The following is a 19,637-nucleotide window of genomic DNA, read 5'->3' as shown; positions in this document are numbered from 1 at the left end:
GCTTGGAAGGGTCCTTGTCTGGTGGGTAGCCTCACACTGTTTTTTTAGGAGGCCAGGAAGGGGGACAAGCAGGTACCTAGGTCTCTCTCCAAACAAATTAAAATACTTTCCTTGGTCCTATCCAGGTGTTAACCAATATGCTAGTCCTGGAATCTACTCATTCATTCATTTGCTCGTTTATTCATTCACCTAACATGTATTTACTAGACACCTGTGTGTCATGCATTGTGTTGGTTGCTGGGAACACAGCAATGAGCAAGGAAGACATGTTCTCTGTCCTTTTGGAGCTTACATTTAGGAAAACAAACAGACAATAAAAAAGGAAAGAAAATTAAAGAGGGGGAGTGCTATTCAGGCCACAAACTGGAAAGAAAGGGAGGGAAAGAGAGAAAGGAGATGGGGGTAGGGTTGTTTCAGCAAGGAGGTGATGGAGGGTCTCTGCAGAGACATAGGCTGAAACTAAGAGGGGTCAGCTGTGGCCAAAAAGAGGAGAATCCTCTAGATGGAACAGCAATTACAATGACCAGGAGGCAGGAAAGTAGGAGGCATTTCTGCAGGATATTTTGCAAGGAACATGGATAGGATTTAGGGAGCAATGTGGAAGGCCCCCCGCAGGGACGTCTTGAAGAGCTTCCTCTGCACCAAATGAGTCCTGACAGCCAGTGGCGTACAGCAAAAAGACAGCCCAGGAGTGGGGAGCCCTGCCCCTCACCCAGCTGCCCTGTGACCTGGAACACAGTGCCACACTTGGCTTTTCATTCCATTCAGTGTAATATGACGATGGTTTTATTAGATGAATTCAGAAGTTTAAAATAGCGACAGGAGCAACTGCTCCTGTTCTTTAAGCACTTGCTAAGTGCCTGGCACAGGGCTAAGTGCTTTAAATACATTTTTCTCATTGCATCCTCTGAACACTGCCATCCCAGCAACGTTCTTGTGCAGAAGATCAGACTGAGACTCAGAGAGGTTAAGAGCTCCAGCTTGACCAGCGTACTCTCTCCCATAAACTCTGGAGCTTCCAAGGAGGAGTGATGATATAGGATGGGCCCACACCCAGTCCCCTGGCAGTCAGAATAACTACCTTAGATCCTCTGAAGGCCCCTAGAATTCATTTAAGATGCCCCCATCAAGCCAGTCCATTTGAGATGGTCACGATGGAAATGGAAGCCACTCAGGACAGGCAGGATAAAGCCCTGTTCAGATCTGTCAGGGGCCCAGACCCCACGGTATATCCAGTCTCCTAGGTCTCAGATCACCCTCATTCACCCTTTCTTTCCATTTGCTAGTATTTTAATTGTTTTGCCACTTAGAAATGAAACAAAGTAGATATGCTTCTTCCTGCTAGAATCTAAGACCAGGGCTGGTGTTAAGTACAGATCAACCAGCAGCATAGACTGCTTTTGTCAGAGCTCTTGATGTCATGCCAAAGAACAAGACTGCCACTTTGGTCAAAAGCCAGAACTGGATCAAAGGAATTCACTTTTGTCCCCAGAACATTGTGGTCAGAAAGCAGTTCAAATTTCAGAGTGGGGTGAGTGTTCATAATTATTAGTGTTATCTCTGATGACGTCCCATTTTTGCTTTGGCTTAAGGGAATGCCAAGCATGGGAGAGATGGCTTTTTGTAGTGTGGGCTGGTGGTGGTGGTATAGACGGAGAGGTCTTGCTCTATCCTCAGAGGGTAACATCAGCGATTATCAGATGCTGAATCCAAGTGATTCAGGTCAGTGGCTTCCTTTGGAGTGGAGGTGCCTTCCTTGGACAGAAGCACCAACCGTGGTGGTAATAGCTGCCCTTTACTGAACATTTACTGTATCAGGCACTGTGCTAAGTGATTCACATGCATTTCCTCATCGATCCTCCCAGTCACCCTGTGCAATAGATCTAATTATTATCCCTATTCTACAGATGAGAGAACTTGAGTTGTTTGTCCCAAATCATAGAGACTCTACCTTAGATTTACTCCTTTATTAGCTCCAGAATGTTATTCTCCATAGAACCAGAGAAACTCATGAATGAAGTCAGTTAGCAACCCTTTTAGGAACCATCCACTTACTGATACCATTTCTAAGGGAGAGTCCTCTACTTTTTCTCACATCTTACCAGCAATAATATTTTGTAAGTAATTTACGCACCAACTGTTTTGCAATAAAACCAAAGGAATAGACATTCACAATCCCTCGCCTCTTCTGTGCTTTCTACATAATCTTCAGTTTTATATTATGCCTTCATTCAACACGTTTGTTGAGTACCTACTTGATGCTAGGCACTGGGGGCATAGCAATGAGTAAGAGGGATCATGCCTCTTAGTATATATTCTCATGAGGGAGATATATTCTCAACAAGTAATTTACATGTGTGGCAGTTTTCCAGAGAGAGGGAGAAGTAGCAGATACAATGGAACAATAGCCTGAAGGTACCCAGACTCACCTGGGAGGCCATGAAGGAAATGACATTTGAGCTGAGATCTAATGGATCTAGCAAAAAAAAGGAGAAAGAGTGCAGGGTACAAAGACACAGAAGAGAAAGAGAAGGTCTAGTGCATTCTGGGAAGGAGAAGTCCACTGTGACTCAGGAAAAGGCCAGACTAAAAGGAGGAAAAGGACAGGCATGGAGTGAAGGAACAGCCTCTCTGTTAATGAAGGGACAGCCTGATAATGAAGGAACTTGCCCATGGTGATGGGATCTAAGGGCTTACAATGCACACTATCCAAAATTGATTCAGCTGGAGAAGCTGAGAGAGGTCACAGAGAGACTGGCTACTGTTATCAGTAATGTTGGGTTTGTAGTCTGATCTTGAAGCTTTGAGCCATCATCAGAAAGCAAGACTTGTTTTGTCTAATGTAGTTTGTTCACACTGACCAGGAAAAAACTCCATGCTCTGAAGTGTTCAAGAACTATAAAGCACTGATCTGCCCTGCCTTCGACCAACTTCTTTTATCAGCCCTTTCCCAATGGTTCAGAACTTGACATCCACTTTGGGGTTTATGACAGATAATTTTATCACCTAGTAGGACATCATCCTCATTTCCAGTTCTTGCCTTGAAAACACAGTTGACAATTAACATACCTGCTGTCTGAAGCAGCCCTGCAGACACTTTTCAGAAGGGGAAAGAGGCATCCAGAGTTAACTCTTTCCCTTAATGTTCTCTAGTAAACAGACAGACACATACACAACAGACACATAATTTTCTCCAGACTGTGAGATGCTGGGCGACCGGGTACTAGAAGTGTCAGCTATGAAAGAAATACCTAATGAATACAGGTGGGGCTTCAAACACGAAATAAGTGTTCTGAAATTAAAAGTTAGAGATGCCTCCCTGACCTCTGAACCACGTGTGGTAGGAAGCTTATCACCAGAAAGTTGGAGGGAGAGCTATGATTGTGAAACCCAGACTCACAGAAATGTGGGTGAGTCAGTGACCATTTGTGAGCCTCAGTCTCCCCATCTGTTGAGTGGGGGAGCTTGTGCCTCTTTCAGAGAGCTGATGAGATGATTACAGCCATGGTGCACAGTGACCCGGCAGGACACCAGCATGCTGTGGGTGCCCAGGAAATAGCCCTTATCCTTGCCTTCAACTTCAACCTGTAAGAAGGTTTACATGAGCCCAGAGCTTTTAACTATTCTCTCACCTGATCGGTCTTTAGCATAGTAATCATTTCTCTTAAGCAACCCAAATCACTCTTCATCACAGAATCAACCAAAGCTCTCTACAGCTCCATTTCAGCACATCCTTGTACTCACAATTCTGATTCGTCAGAGATGTTTTCCAGTAAGTTTAATGTATTTTAGCATTTAATGTTTTGTTTTGTTTTGCTTTGCTTTATTTTACTTTATTTTATTTTATTTTATTTTATTCTTATGTCTTTTAAGTAGGATCCACTCCCAGTGTGGAGTCCAACACAGGTCTTGAACTCACAACCCTGAGATCGAGACCCAAGCTGAGATCAAGCATCAGACGCTTAACTAACTGAGCCACCCTGGTACCCCTTTAGTGTTTTAATTCTTTCAGATTTTTCATTTATACATTTTCTAGAATGCCTTTTAACCAAAATATTCAGTTAACCAGAAATGAATAACCCATTCCCCATGTTTATTTTAGGTTGAATCAGGTTTATTTCAACATACACCTAGGTTACTTGTTTGTCCAGTTCTGCCCCTTACTGGAGTACAGTCCCGGTCAGGTTAATTAAGCTCTGACTTTGGTTTACTGACCTATACAATGGACCTAATAATAAGACTTCTATTACGTGATGTTGTTAGAATTAAATGAGAAAATGTTATGTGCCTTACTTATGAGGTAAGCATTTGATACACGTTAGCTATTGTTGTTTTTATGGTTCTTACTGTGGTTATGCCACTGAGTCCGGAGTAGTAGGACCAATTACTTGATCTGCCACCATGTTAGGAGTTGTCAGAATAGTTTTTTGGGTTTTTTTTGTTTGTGTGTTTGTTTGTTTGTTTGTTTTTAAGATCTTAGCTCTCGTTGTCTAGACGTTACTATCTAGGGTGCTTACAACTGAAGGAGCTTTTGAGGTTTTCTGGTCCAGGGTTTCCAGTGATGCACTGTGTCTGCTCAGTTCTTAACTGCTGGGGAGCACCACGTCTCCACATCTCTTCCCATCTCTGCATTTCATTATGTCCCACTGGCAGCTCATAATGGAGCCGGGTCAAATTGTACCACGAAATTGGCACATGCTTCCAAACAGGGTGGTTCCTTCCTTCCTCTTGTTCTTCTTCCTCCTCCTCCTCCTTCCTCCTTTCTACATATCCCTGAGTGTTTTCCAAGCACCAGAGATGTATCACATGGAACCTGAGGTGATGTTAGATGCCACAAAAATGCTGCATTAAATAACACCAATTCCACTATGAAAGAATGATCCCCCTCCTTTTTTAAAGATTTTATTTATTTATTTGAAAGAGAGAGAGATCACAAGTAGGCAAAAGGGGGAAGCAGGCTTCCTGCCAAACAGAGAACCCGATGCGGGACTCGATCCCAGAACCCTGAGATTATGACCTGAGCTGAAGGCAGAGGCTTAACCCACTAAGACACCTAGGTGCCCCTAGAATGATCCCCTTTTTAATTTCATTTTCATCCTTATCTTTATATCAAGTGCAAAGTATCCAGTAAGTGCTTACATGTCTCTCACACTTCTCTAAAATTTCAAATCTTCACGTGTAACAAAGAGAAAAAGAGAGAAAGAGGGAGCAGGTTTTGGGCTTGGTACCCTCCGCAGCAACCATGTCTACCTAGAATGTAATGATGTTATTTGTATTTTTTGTGTGTACTTTTACTCTTACTTCCTTCTCCTCTTGATTGTATCTTGATACTGATTTTCCATTTATGGCAGTGGTAAACTTTTTCTTTTTATAATTAAGTATTTAAAAAGTGTGGCAATTTAAAGAACATTAAGTATAGGGGTGCCTGGGTGGCTCAGTGGATTAAAGCCTCTGCCTTCGGCTCAGGTCATGGTCTCAGGGTCCTGGGATGGAGCCCGCATCAGGCTCTCTGCTCAGCAGGGAGCCTACTTCCCCCGCCCCCGCCTGCCTTTCTGCCTACTTGTGATCTCTGTCTGTCAAATAAGTAAATAAAATCTTTAAAAAAAAAAAAAGAATATTAAGTATAGAAGTAAATATAGTGCAAACAGTACACTATGCCATAGCCATAGTCAGGAAGGTAGTATTGATGCCAAAGGTTGAGAGGTTGTGATACCTTCTCAATGGCCCCATTTTGCAGTTGTGTAAACTGAGACCAGAGAAGGAAAATGACTTGAACATCTAGATACATTGGACACAGAACCCAGACCTTGTCCCTCATCCATTTGTTTGTCATCCCCACTCTTTATCTGAGATAAGGAAAAAGAATTCTCCATGTGCAGCAGACCTAGACTGACTCTGATGGACAAGTTATCACTGATAGTGGTGATGCAAACAATCCGTGCCCTCAAGTTCAGGCTGAAGCAGCTAGGGGCAAGGGAATCGGGCTTACAGGTGATCACCTCGTGCAGAAACAGAACTTTGAATCATGACAGCACAGTCCTTCTTTGCTTAGTGCCAAGGCTGTGCGAAATCCAGAGGGACACAAGTAAAACATGGTGCTTGCCCTCTTCTAGCTTTCATTCTGTTGGGCCTCTCAATGCTGAGAGGTGTTCCAAAGGCAGAGAAAACCCAAAAATACTAGAGATGGGCAGAGGCTCCACTCATGATGGAATAAAAATAAGCCTTTGTATCTGCTTGGAGAATTTATGAAATTAAAGCTTTTCAGTTTCTACTTCCAAATTTGTCCTAAAATGAGAATAGGCTGTGTAAATAGACAAATGGAAAAGGAGTGCAGCGTCGTGAAGAGGTCAAACCCCGGAATCCAACACACCCACACTGACACCAGCTTTGTGTCTCTGAGGAAGCTACATGATGCTGCCAACTGTGTGTCTTTGAGGAAGTCGTTAAACCTCTCTGAGTTCAGTCTCCTCATCCATCGATGTCAATAACCATCATGCCCTCCATTGTGAGGGTTAATTACTTGCAAAGTGCTTAGCCTTATGCCAGGCAAATAATAAGCATGCAGCCATTGTTCAGTCATCGTTAAAAGGGTGGGTTTGAAGGAGCCTTTGAGCCTTGCAGAAATCCTCTCTGGGAATGAAAGATTGGGACAGAAATGAGGGAAACTGGAAGGAAAAACATGCCTACTTCAATTGGGCATCTGTTCGGAAGCCCCAGGGGGGAAGAGAGATGAGAACATACACTTCCTGGACCCAGTCTCAGAGCACAGTACCCTGAGCAACAGGAGATACGAACAATTCTTGTTAATGAGGCTGCAGCTCCTAATCAGTGCATGGAACAGAATGCTTTTGCTTAATAGAGATCATTTCCCTGCCTCTTGCCCAACTCCCCAGCAGTGCCAGCAGCTCTTTGTTTAATGAAAGGTAGGGACTTCGAGTAGTGTGGTGGGATGGGCTGTAGGAGGCATTATTACCCTCATTACTATGATAATAGTTTAATCACAATCAATATTTATGAACATGCACAGAAGCTGTGCAATCAACCAGCAGCCCTACAACTCAGGGTTTTCATGTTCTTGCCTAAGGACGCTTTCTAGGAAAGCCTAGGCTCTCTCCCCCCTTTCCCCAGCCCCTCAGAAGCTCTGCAGAGGTGCTCAGAGGTCATTTCAGAATATCCATGATGGTTACATGATAGTTATATATGAGGTCTTATTTATGGTAGTGGGTGACTGTCATCACAATTATCTCCACAGTTATCACCTGGACTTGATCTTCAGACTTTGGGAAATTACCTTGTGAGTAAGGTAGGGAAGTATAATGTAGTGGCAGATACTTTGAAGTTAGGCCTGCTTGGGTTCAAATCCTAGCTCTGAGCTGTTTTCCCTGAGGAAAGCAATTTAACTACACTGAGCCACACTTCCTTCAGTTATAAAATGAGAGGACAAGTTGTTAGAAGTATCAGATAAGATGGTGTCAGCTGGGCATTCAGTCAATGGTAAATGCGTCCATAGTTTTGTGTATGACTATACATAGCAGGTATCTGATATTTCTGTGTTGTCCATGTGAAAACTAAACAATTGTTTTTCCCAAAATCACAGAGCCAGTATATGAGATGGCAGGAGAGTCCAGACTTGGACTCCAATATTCACATTCTATTATCTGAAAACTTTTCCAACATTGGTTCTATTTATAAGCAACTGAGGGAAACCTTATTTTTAAACATTTCAGTGTTTAAGTCTTTTCTTTCAAATGTGCTCCAGATTTAGAAAGCCGGTCGATCATTTTTCTGAGCCGTGGCCACCTGGTGAGCCTCTCATAAAACATTTTTGGTGTCACAGTTCCCACATCTGCAAAAACAGCATCTATATACTCCAGCCCTTTGAGAAAGGAAAGGAAGGGAAGATGGTCTCACGACGTATGTCCTCTCTGTAACATTTACGTGGTGCCTGTGTGTGCACAGCACTCCATAATTGACCAGAAACACTCTTGATCTTCAGCCAGCAAAGAAGACGTTTCAGCCCCTGGGTGGCAGACCTGGGGAATTCATCCTGCTCTCTATGATTGCAGGTACACTTCAAGGGTTGTGGTTCTCTCCAGTCCTCCAGGAGTGTTGTAAGGGGCTTTCCCTGTAATTGTCACTTGGCCCCAAACAGGAGCCACTGAGGTTTGCTCAACTGCTCACCCGCACACAGAGTCCCAGTACATCCACCCACTGGTACATTCTGTCTCCCCCAGGCAGTCAGTCCCTCAGTTGGCACTAACAATGTATTCATCTTCCCAAGATGCACATAGAGCATCCAGATTACGGATGGAGTGGGGGGAGGGTTTGCTAGGTTTTGCTTTTGCCTTTGTAGAAGACGTATCTCAGAATCATGTTCCCAATCAACCAAAAACCTTGAAGAAGTTACTCTGGAGTAGACACATTCCTCCTGCAAAGTGCCTTTCTTCACTAAAATGTTGAAAATTCTACCACTCAGGTTTTTTTTTCAGTATTTTTTAATAAAAGAAATATATATAGGGTTAAAAATGAAATAGTACAGACACTCTTAATAATAATTTTTTTTAAAGAAACAACAGTTCTCTGGCCTGCCCCTTTCTACCCTCAATCTCTGACCCCAGAAGGGATCCTTGAAACAATTTTGTTTTTATCACCATAACCCCAAGTACTATTCTTACATTGCTATTTCTTGATTTACTGATCTTAGAGATTTCTTGACTCCTTACAGTAATAGATGGAGCTTTAGCTCACTTCACCATCTTTCACTTCTTCCCCGTTTTATACTTCTTCCTGTTATGGTTGTATCAGTATTGTCATTCCTCTCTTGGCATCTTGATTACTTTAAATTATACCCACCCACCTTGAACTCTTGTTTTACACATGATGAAGCTGTTGGCACTGATGCCCTTTTCCTTCTCCTGCTTCCTCCTCCAATTGCTCTCTTGTTCTAACATGGGAATTGGATGACACACCTCTTCATTCTTAACATTTTAAAGTGTAGGTCCCTGTATTTATGAATGTCTCTTCAGGCTACCAGCACTGTCCACTAGAATTTCCTGCAGCGGTGAAGTATTTTGTATCCAAACTGTTGGACACAGCAGCCATGGGCCACATGTGGCTCATAAGTACTTGAAGTGTAGCTAGTTAGACCTGAAAATTTGAATTTTTAGTTATATTTTGTTTTCATTCATTTAAGTGTAAATAGCCACATGGAGCTATTAGATAATGCAGGGCTGGACCAAGCTTAATATACAAGTCTGATTACAGAGAACAACCTTTTTCAGCAAAAATAGTGATAATAGCAGACACATAACTCTTACTTACCATGCCCTGAGAACTGACCTGCCAACTCAGTTAATAACCCAATAATTCTATGAAGACTAGTAGTATTCCCATTTGATAGGTAAAGAATATGAGGCATGGAAAAGTCAAGGAACTCATCTAGTAAGTGGTAGAGCTGGAATTTGGTCCCATGAGATCCAACTGCGCAGTCTGTGCTCTGAACCACTTCTTTCTCCTGCCTCTGCTCCCCTTTGGAAACTCCTACATCTTTTTTCAGCTATTTCCAATCCGCTGATCAATGGTGTAGGTACAGCTTCTCCCATGTTCCTGGCCTGAATGATGTTTATCACGGAGCTATACGCATTTAGATGTAAAGCCTGCCAAATCCCTTTCGGTCGCAAAAAAAGGGAATGAAAACTGGAGGTTTGGAAGGATATAGGCAAATGTAGGGACTCAGGGCAAGGTCACAGAAGGGCTCGCTCCCAGGTCATGGGAAGGTTGTTCCTTTGGCCTGCTCATTCCAGCAACAGCAGTACAGCAGCTCACAGGTTCCTCCCCTTAATGCGGATTATCTTTGTGAATCCTCCCCACAGCCCAGAGAGGTGCAGAGGAAGAGGGCTGCAACTAGAGGGTGCTGGGAATATTAAATTGGATGGTTCATGAGCAACACAGAAAATAGTGCCTGGCACAGGGTAGAGACTCAGCACATGTTGCCTATTGTAACCGTTTTATCTCTTTGCCAGGTCTACCCGCAGAGCAATGCTATGCTGTCTGGTACCTGTGGGAATGGTCTTTATTTATCTCAAATGCTTTTCCTTTTCCCTGTTTCAATGTTTTTCCTGAAGCCTCATGTCCAGAGCTCTTATGAGTACTAAAATATTAATGAGCCTCTTGTTTTAGTACCAGAGTGTTTATAACTTTTTCAAGGTGTGGGTAGTGCTTCTATTCCACATTCTTCTCAAATCTAACCTGCCTTGTACACCATCTGAAATTCACAGACTTTTTTTTTTTTTAAATTCTGGAAGGCATCAAGAGAAAACACTCAGTCTGGCACCCTATTATAATAAATAAGGACCTGAGGCTAGACAGGTAGCTGAGATTAATCAACTAATCAATGGGCAAATGAAGATTAGACACAGTTTTTTCATTCTTTTCCGTACCCCCACCGTGGCCTCTCACTTAATCATGTTCTAGTCCAGAGGTCAGAAAACCACAGGAAAGGATGAGAGAGTAAATATTTTTGACTTCACAGGCCACACAGTCTCTCAGCCTCTGCCCTTGTAGCGGAAAGCAGCTAGCAACACAATGTAAATGAGTGGGTGTGGCTGTATTCCAATTAAAACTTTATTTATGGACATTGAAATGTTAATTTACTATAATTTTCACATGTCAGGAAACATTTATTCTTCTTTTGATTTTCTTTCAACCACTTAAAGATGTGCAAACCTTTCTTAGCTCATAGGCCATACAAAAACAACAGGTTGGGTTTAGCCCATAATCCAGTCTGCCAACCTTTGTCTAGTCTATAAGATATGGAGAGGAACACACTTGGCACAGTCAACTCTCAGCTAACCACAAGTGAATTAAACACTAGTAATAATAGCTAATGATTATTGAGCTCTTACTGTGTACCAGGCATTGTGTTGAGCACTTGACAAGATGTTAAGCTATTTGACCTCAGAAGAACCCTCTGAAGATGATAGTTGTTATTCTCATTTTGCAGATCAGGCTATAGAAGCTGTGGAAGGTTGAATAATTTTTCCCAAGGTCATTCCCAAGGTTCATCACTCCATTAAGTGATGGAGCATAATCAAACCAAGATCTGTGTGACCCAAGGCTTCTACACCTTCCACAAAGCATGCTTTCCTTTTCCCAGATCCCAGGCCATCAGTAGGTCAGAACTGGTTTTAGAAAGACACATCCCTTTCAGAACATCAACATCTTGGTGTGATGAAAGGACTCTGCACTCTATAGCCAGACTTGGGATTATACTCCAGTTCTACCAGTTACTGGTTGACCTCTTGAGAAGTGCTTAACCTTGCTGAGTCTCAGCATTCTTCTTTGAAGCAGGGAGGGTGAAATGAGCCTTCCCAGGCTCTACAGTGATGACTAACTGAGCTAATTATACATAAGGTGCCAGTACAGTGCCCCATACAGATGTGCTCAATAAAGATCATTGAGGATCAGGTGAAAATCAGGCCAGTCACTAATGTTTTTATAGCCAGGAAACCCAGGAATACCCAAATCCTGTCCTTGACCATCAGGGACCACCCAGCAGCTCCTCCCAGGGTAATACAGGCAATGAATAAAGGTAGGGGAATATGAGGTAAGGGAACACCTTAATAAGTTCTGGCTGTCCATTGCTGCATAACAAACTATGGCAGAATTGGTGGCCTAAAAGAGTCATTTTGTTTTGCTCACAATTTTGAGGGTCAGGAATCCAGGACGAGCTCAGCGAGGAGATTCTTTGATGCGTGTGGCTCTGACAGGGGTCATTCTCTGGGCCGCATCACCAGGTGGCTGTGCTGGGCTGGCTGATAATCTAATATGTCTTCATGTGGCTTCTTTCTACCTATATGGAGTCTCCTCCTACTGATCTTTTCCATGTGGCATGGGCTTCTGACAGTGTGGTAGTCTCAGGGCACTCCCACATATACCACCAAGGGTTTGCAAGGGTAAGGAATGGAAGCTGCCAGCCCTTCTCAAGACTTGGTTTGAAACTGGCATGGCATCATCTCCTTCATGTTCTGTGAATCAGAGCAGTCATAGGCTGGCCCAGACTCAAGGTGGACAGAGGAATAGACTCCACTTTTCCATGGGGGAGTGGCTCGCCCATACAGGGAGCAAAATCACTGATGACAAGCTTCTTTGGAAATAGGTTACCACATTGGGACCTGGGCCCTGGGTCCATATTCCAGTGCAGAGCACTAGAGACAGAAATAGAATAAAAGTGAGTCCAGGCTCAGAGCCAGCAAAGAAAAGAAGACAGCCTGGCTTCTTACTGCAGGGTCAGTCACACCCTGTCACCTGAAGCACTTTGGTGTACAGATACCCAGCTAGCCAGGAGACAACCCACCCAATGCCCTGGAACCCGACCGATCAAATCAGCCCCTTTGCAGGTGGCAGGAAAAGAGAACGTAAAATTAATAGCCAACATTTATTGAACATGTACTTACATCCCAGGCCCTGTGCAAAGGTTTTTAATATACATTAACTTGTTTAATCCTTAACCTGCACTAAAGGGGGGCGCCTGGGTGGCTCAGTGGGTTAGGCCGCTGCCTTCGGCTCAGGTCATGATCTCAGGGTCGTGGGATCGAGTCCCGCATCGGGCTCTCTGCTCAGCGGGGAGCCCGCTTCCCTCTCTCTCTCTCTGCCTGCCTCTCCATCTACTTGTGATTTCTCTCTGTCAAATAAATAAATAAAATCTTAAAAAAAAAAAAAAAAAACCCTGCACTAAAGGAATCAATAGAAATCAAATGCTTAGAATAGTGCCCTGCACATATTAAACACTTTGAAAGACTATCCTTTTTTAAATTAATAATTCATACAACCGCCTTTTGAGGAGTTACTATTGTCACTATTTTCAAATGGGGAAGCTAATGTTTAGAGAAGTTAATTCACTGGCCCACAACAGGTAGGTGATAGAACTAGATGCCAGCCTCAGTGTCGAACTCGTCCCTCCACCTCCCCTCACTCTTACCCCTGCACTGTATTGCCCATGCTGCCTGAGAACAAGAGACCCTTTCAGCCCTTCCCACAGAGGCAACAAATACCAGTTCCTTTTGCCCACACTTTTTTTCAGTGTCTTTTTAAGGCTGCTGTAACTTAAAAACCAACTACAAGAAAATGCTAGAAACCTCCATCCTGGGTACTAAGTAAAGAGTGCCATGCCCAGAAGTTCATTCTGTCAACAGATTTGTACTGAGCCCCTGCTATGTATCAGGAAGTTTAGGCACTGAGGAGAGAGAGAGAAGTTCTTACTTTTCTGTTTTGTTTTCCTTTTTTAGAGATTTTATTTATTTATTTGTCAGAGAGATTGAGGGAATGAGCACAAGCAGGGGGAGCAGCAGGCAGAGGGAGAAGCAGGCTCCCGGCTGAGCAAGGACCCCAATGTGGCACTCGATCCCAGGACCCTGGGGTCATGACCTGAGCCGAAGGCAGACGCTCAACCGACCGAGCCACCCAGGTGTCCCAGTTCTTACTTTTCATAGACACGAGGATGGTAATAGATAATAAAATTCAACATAAGAGAGATGATTGTTTTTAAAGATTTATTTATTTGAGCATTGGTGAGAGGGGCAGAGGGAATCTCAAGCGGACTCCCCCACTGAGCTCTGAGCCCATAGTGGGGCTCATCCCATGAGCCACGAGATAATGACCTAAGCCAAAACCAAGAGTCCAACCCTCAACCGAGCCACCCAGGTGCCCTGAGAAATAATTATTTTGTGCCTGGTGGCGGTCCTACATAACATTTTTACATGCTGAACTGCCTCAGCTTGCAAAACAATAGTAGTAGTAATCCAGATCTCTGTGATCGCCTGGGTTAGAAAAATGGAGAAAGGCACAAAATAGCAAAATGATCCTTGCAACTGAAATCTCAAAAGCCAAACGCTGAAGTAAATGTTGCTAGCCCCATGAAGTAGCAGCGTGGCTGGTCGTTTCTAGGCAGTAGCGGAGAAATCAGCTCCAAGCTCTGATGAAGTCAAACAAACTGGGGTGGCTTTAGCTTGTGTGGAGAATAAAACACTTCCTTGGTTGATGTTTTCTTAAGCGACCGTGGTGAGAAAAGAGAGCTCAGATAGTCACTAAGGCAGTGGTATCTGTTCAGACTTCTTTTTTCTTCCATCTTTGAGTCTTACCCACTAGATTTCTGTTTGCAAAAAGGGCCTAATCCACTTTTTCTTTCTTTCTTTCTTTCTTTTCTTTTTCTTTCTTTCTTTCTTTCTTTCTTTCTTTTTTTTTTTTTTGTCTGTGCATTGATTTAATAGTATCAAACCCTGAGGTCCTCGTGGTCTGCACCTGGGTTGCTTTTTCCCCTAATGAAGCAAGAGAAGTGGTTTAAGCCCCCACCGTGCTTCCTATCAAAGCTACACAATGATTAACTCAGGTCCCCTTATTAGGACCAGGCAGAAGAAAATCCCTTAGTCATCAGCATTGTGAAAATCCCAGGATGGTGAGTGTTCAATGAAAAGATTACCTTGGGCACCTGAAAAATAATGGAAGAGCTCAATAGAGAAACCATTAAGCCTGTCTACATACACTAAGTCAGGTGGAGGGTCGAGGTAATTAGCTGAGACATTCAGGCCAGAGAAACCGTTTTGGACGTTCTGCCCCGACTGAGTCATTGCAGACAATTATTCAAATCCCTCATATATTTTTCCCGTAGAAGCCATCTGAGGTTGTGTCTACACACACGCACGCACACACACACACACACACACACAGGACAAGAGTTACAAATGACTGGTCAGTAAAAGTGGCTTCTATTTACTTGTTTGTTTTTAACTGAATAATAAGCAGCTTAGGGGATGGGAGGTCCAAAGCTTTGACTTCTTAGCTGCATAACTTTAAGCCAAGTCTCTTCATCTCTTTGAGCCTCGGTTTCTTCAACTGTAAAATGGAATAATTAATAGGTGGTTATGAGGATTAAATATAACAAATGCAGTATTCCTGACTCATTGCCTGGCAAGACATAAACACTCAGAAATGTTACTTATAGTTACTAGTTGTGGATGGACATGACTCATTCTGTGTTTGGAGAGATTGTACACTTAGACATCATGGAAGGAAGGGGCCAGGAGTCGTGGAGCAAATGCCTTCCTCTACAGCCCCCAAAGTGGTGCCTCGTACATAATAAGTGTTCTTTGCTTCAAGCATGTGAGAACATGAACAAGTTGTTAGCTGACACTTTGTCTCCCTCCCATCATCCTTGGTTTCCCTCAGGCTTTCCTACCTTCTGTCTCCTTTTCTGACCCCTTTTCCCAGAACTGGGAAAGTCTTTCTGGGACTTTCTGGAGGTCAGGGGCAGGGGGGCCAGTACCCATGGATGCTGCTAGAGAAAGGGTATTCTTTGTCCTATCCGCGGGATGGTCAAAATGCAAGGATTTCAGGAAATGACATATGGATGAAGTCACAGTTCTTGCCTTTTCCTTAGGGTAGCTGAGTGCCTACTTAGAAAAGGTGCCAAACCAGGTATCTGAGGCAAACCCCTCCCTCTCCCCAGAGCACCCCAGAGCACATGGCTTGGTCCCAGAGAGCAGGAGGTATGTGATTGTTGACTATAACTGAGAGCCCTGGCTTGGGGAAATGCCCACTTGCTCAGGCCTAAACTCAGCCATCCTGAGTTAGTGAACAGACCTTTGCCATCTGCCTCTCAAGGTTTTGAGGGTGAGTCTCTAGTCTACAAGATGTTCGGTGAATTGGCAGAAAGTATACCAGACTGAGAATCAGATACCTGTTGGTAACCTCGGGAGATTCTAGCATCCTTTTTATGGCAAGAAATTGCCCATGCACTAGAGATGAAGGGTGAAACTGTCACCACCATCACCAGGACAAGGAGCATGTACTTCATTTACACCAATAAGCCAGTATTTCCAGTAACCATGAGGTAAAGTTACCTTAAGCAGCTTTTACCCTGTGCCAGTACTGTCCTATACAGTTAGATGGGTTATCTCATTCAGTCCTTGCAGTATCCCTTTGAGTAAGATTATGATCATCCCATCTGCAGAGGAGGCTCAGAGAGGTTCAGTAACCTGTTCAAAGTCACCAAGCTAGAAAATGGCAAAGCCAGACTTCTAATCCCACCAATGCGGAGCTCATCTTAGCCACTTCACTAGGAGGATTTCATTTAAAGTTAAAAAAAGAAAAGAATCTAGCACACACGTGCACGCACACACACTTCTGAGAGCACTGATGGGAAAACATACATAATGACAAAATTCTGTAATATAGGTAGTACCTTTAAAGAAATGGGTGTTTTATTCATTAAAATAACATCTATATATAATGGAAAAGCATCCAGTGTAGACCATAGGGCCTGTTACTGATTTGATCTAAAGACAGTGTCTGTCGTGCACTTGAATTTTTCTGACCCTTGGCAATAATTCTGAAGCCCTCATGGGTTGGGAGGATCTGGTCCTTCCTCTGAGAATATAGCTGGCAAAAAACATATCCTATGGATACTGAAAATAAATGTGATATTTAAAGGCAGCACAGTTGACGGTAGGCAGGAATGAGTTCAGGAACCAGAGTTCTGATGCTGGCTTTGCAAATTTATTCACTATGCTATATCTCAACGTCTATTCTCAAAAGACAGAACTGATGGAAGCTTCTCACCACTTAAGGAGACTAGAGTCAGAAGATGAAGCAGCCTTGGAGGTAACATTGTCACCCAGAGAAGGCTCACATCCAGAGCTCTCCACAGAGCTCCTGCTTGAGCTCCTCAACCATCAGAGATGACCAGTGCCTGGATGGACTGAGAGAGCTGTTTGAACCTTCTCGTGGTGCCCTTCATTCAACTCATCCATCCTGATTCCATGAAAAAGCTCAGTCTTTCCACATGGAATCTCCTTAATTAATACCAAACGAACATTTCATTTTCTAGGCAAGATCTCTCTGTTGTCATTTTCCTTATAAGAAGACGCTCCTGGGCGCCTGGGTGGCTCAGTGGGTTAAGCTGCTGCCTTCGGCTCGGGTTATGATCTCAGGGTCCTGGGATCGAGTCCCGCATGGGGCTCTCTGCTCAGCAGGGAGCCTGCTTCCCTCTCTCTCTCTCTGCCTGCCTCTCTGCCTACGTGTGATCTCTGTCTGTCAAATAAACAAATAAAATCTTTTAAAAAAAAAAAAAAGAAGAAGACGCTCCTATAACCTCATCATTAATCTCCATAAAGTTCAGTGGCCAGAACCAAAAGTGATACACCACATTTTTCTAAACAAAAGTGGGACCACATTTCACTCCGAGCTATTTTTCCCCTGTTACTATGGGATAGGAGGAAAATCACTAAGAGAGAATACAAGTCTGCAGTTATCCGGTGAGAAACAGAAGGCTGCTGGATGTAGTCAAGTGTATGGTTTTTCATTCATGACATAGAGCTTGCCTGATCTTCCCAAACTGCCTTGAAAGGAATAGAACTTGACTGGTGTCATTCTCTGAATTGAAACTGCATGTTAGTGGTAAATGGAGAGTAGGCGTGTTTAAAGGTTGATCATTTCAGCTGTAGCAAAACTCTTACCAACTGCCAAGCACTGACTCCACAGAACAAGGAGGCAGTTTCTAGTCGAGAAGAATTATTTTACCAGCACCTGCCCCAACAATCACTGATGTTTGAATTCCTCTTATACATTTCTGTCATGAGGGAGGAGGTCAGGAGTCCCAAAGGAAATATAGGAGCTCAGGAGACCACATTTGAGTCCTGCCTTCTCTGCCTTCTGGCCTAGCTCATGAGCAAATGAATTCTTAAATGCTGTGGGGTTTAGTGTTCTCATTTGTAAATAGATATGCTTCATAGCCCCCATTTTGCTGGGTGGCTTCAAGAAGAACTGTAATGAATGTGCTTTGCAAAGCAAAAAACATCATATAAATGTTAGATATTGTAAGTGAGGGAGACTTGAAAGAATGGAAAGCCACCTTCTTGCCCAAACTAAATTCTGCATCTGGAATGGACAGGAAAGATTTGGTGTTGGGACTCATTTAGTAGAAATGTTAATTGTGTGAAATCTGGAAAGCTTTCCTGATATCCCTTTAATGGCCCAGTGTGGGCCTTCTCCTTTTGCCCACCAGCCTTTGCAAGAGGTCAGCTTTCAGAATATCGGCTTTCCCATTGACTCATGAATGGCTTCTCAATCTGGCCATTCCCTTGCTTAATTTTCAACCACCCTGAAGCCATCACTGGTCACTTTCTTTCTCTTCTGCCCGTTTTTCCTGGGTGCCCTTTTTAAACCAGGTACCAAATATGATATTTGTACACAGCTGGGGAGACAGCTGTGAGCAAGACATGACATTCTGTGGGATACAGACATTGTACAAAATTACTAAATTACAGTTACAATCAGTGTTGCAAAGAAAAAGTGGAGGGGTCTAAGAGAATCTATAACAGGAGAATCTAGGAATTATCTTGGGTGCTGGTGATGATTCCAGATGTTTGGATGCATTGCCCTCTCAATAATTAATTGTGTGATATGTGTGGTCAGCCTTTTAAAGTTTATGAAGCACTTTCTCATATGCTTTTTTTCATTAGGTCAGGCCTCAGACCTGTGAAGTACCCAAAATTACACCCTATTCTAGAAACCAAAGCTATGGAACCTGATGGACTTGAGGGTCAACTAGTTCTGCCACTTAACAGAATTTTGGATGCTTAATCCCAGGCTCTTGCGCCCCCCAATCCCCACCATTGGTTCACTGGTTTCTCTTACTTGGGAGTTGGTATTGTGAAAAGTAGCTTTGGAAAAAAAGAGCAATAAGGGGAAATGCTCTCCTAGATCCTTTCTTAGGAGACATGTGGGTAGAAGCTGTGATTCCTGATATTGGTCTCACCCAAAGGGCAAGAAGAAGCCTACCTGTGGTGTGAAATGTGACCTGTGCCTTGCAGTCTTTGCAGTTTCCAGTAAGACTAAAAACCCTCTCTGACCCCAAATATAGCTCGTTGGTCTCACCTGTGCCTAGAGTAACATGACCTGGGTCCAAATGAAACAAAGAAGAGCAGACATACTCCCATAGGTGTTATTCCTCAAAGCCAGCTCTTCATTGATGTAGCCCAGCACACAGAGCCCTCCCACATTTGCTTATGAATTGATGGTCTTAGCAGCCATTTGGTCGGTGCCTATGCTGTTCTAGAACTTTATGTGCACTAACCTTCAGATGACCCAGCTGAAATAGGTATCTACTAGGGCTGCATTTTGCTGATGAGATAACTGAGACTCAGAATGCTGAAGTAGCTTACCCAAGGTCACGCAGCCTGTAAGTCATAGAGCTTGGATTGGAACCCAGATCTGACATCGAACCTCATACTCTCAAACATGACACTCTCTCCCCAAAACCTGAAAATAAATTTCATAACTACTTTCTGCACTTTTCATCTGAGGTTTTTAGTATTTAAAACCAGGAAACAGGGGCACCTGGGTGGCTCAGTCACTTGAGCTTCTGTCTTCAACTCAGGTCATGGTCTCAGGATCCTGGGACCAAGCCCTATGTCAGGCTCCCTGCTCAGCGGTGAGTCCACTTCTCCCTCACCCTTCCACCTGCTCATGCATGCTCTCTCTCTCTTTCAAATAAATAAATAAAATCTTTTTTAAAAGCAAACCAGAAGGCACAATAGCAGGGGCTGGGCTTTAAAAGGCCCTGGTACCCTCCCAACCCCTCC

General features: G+C 43.5%; 1 protein-coding gene across 21 annotated transcripts in view; it reads left to right on the top strand.

Annotated features, from left to right (window-relative positions):
• CADPS (calcium dependent secretion activator) overlaps positions 1 to 19,637 on the top strand; it is a 468,804-nt gene that overhangs the window by 402,336 nt on the left and 46,831 nt on the right. The window lies entirely within an intron of this gene.

This window comes from Mustela lutreola, chromosome 2, assembly GCF_030435805.1.
Source record: "Mustela lutreola isolate mMusLut2 chromosome 2, mMusLut2.pri, whole genome shotgun sequence".
In the NCBI taxonomy this organism is placed as follows: domain Eukaryota; kingdom Metazoa; phylum Chordata; class Mammalia; order Carnivora; family Mustelidae; genus Mustela; species Mustela lutreola.
Note: the sequence above shows the minus strand (reverse complement) of the source record. Positions and strands in the feature narration are given on the sequence as shown.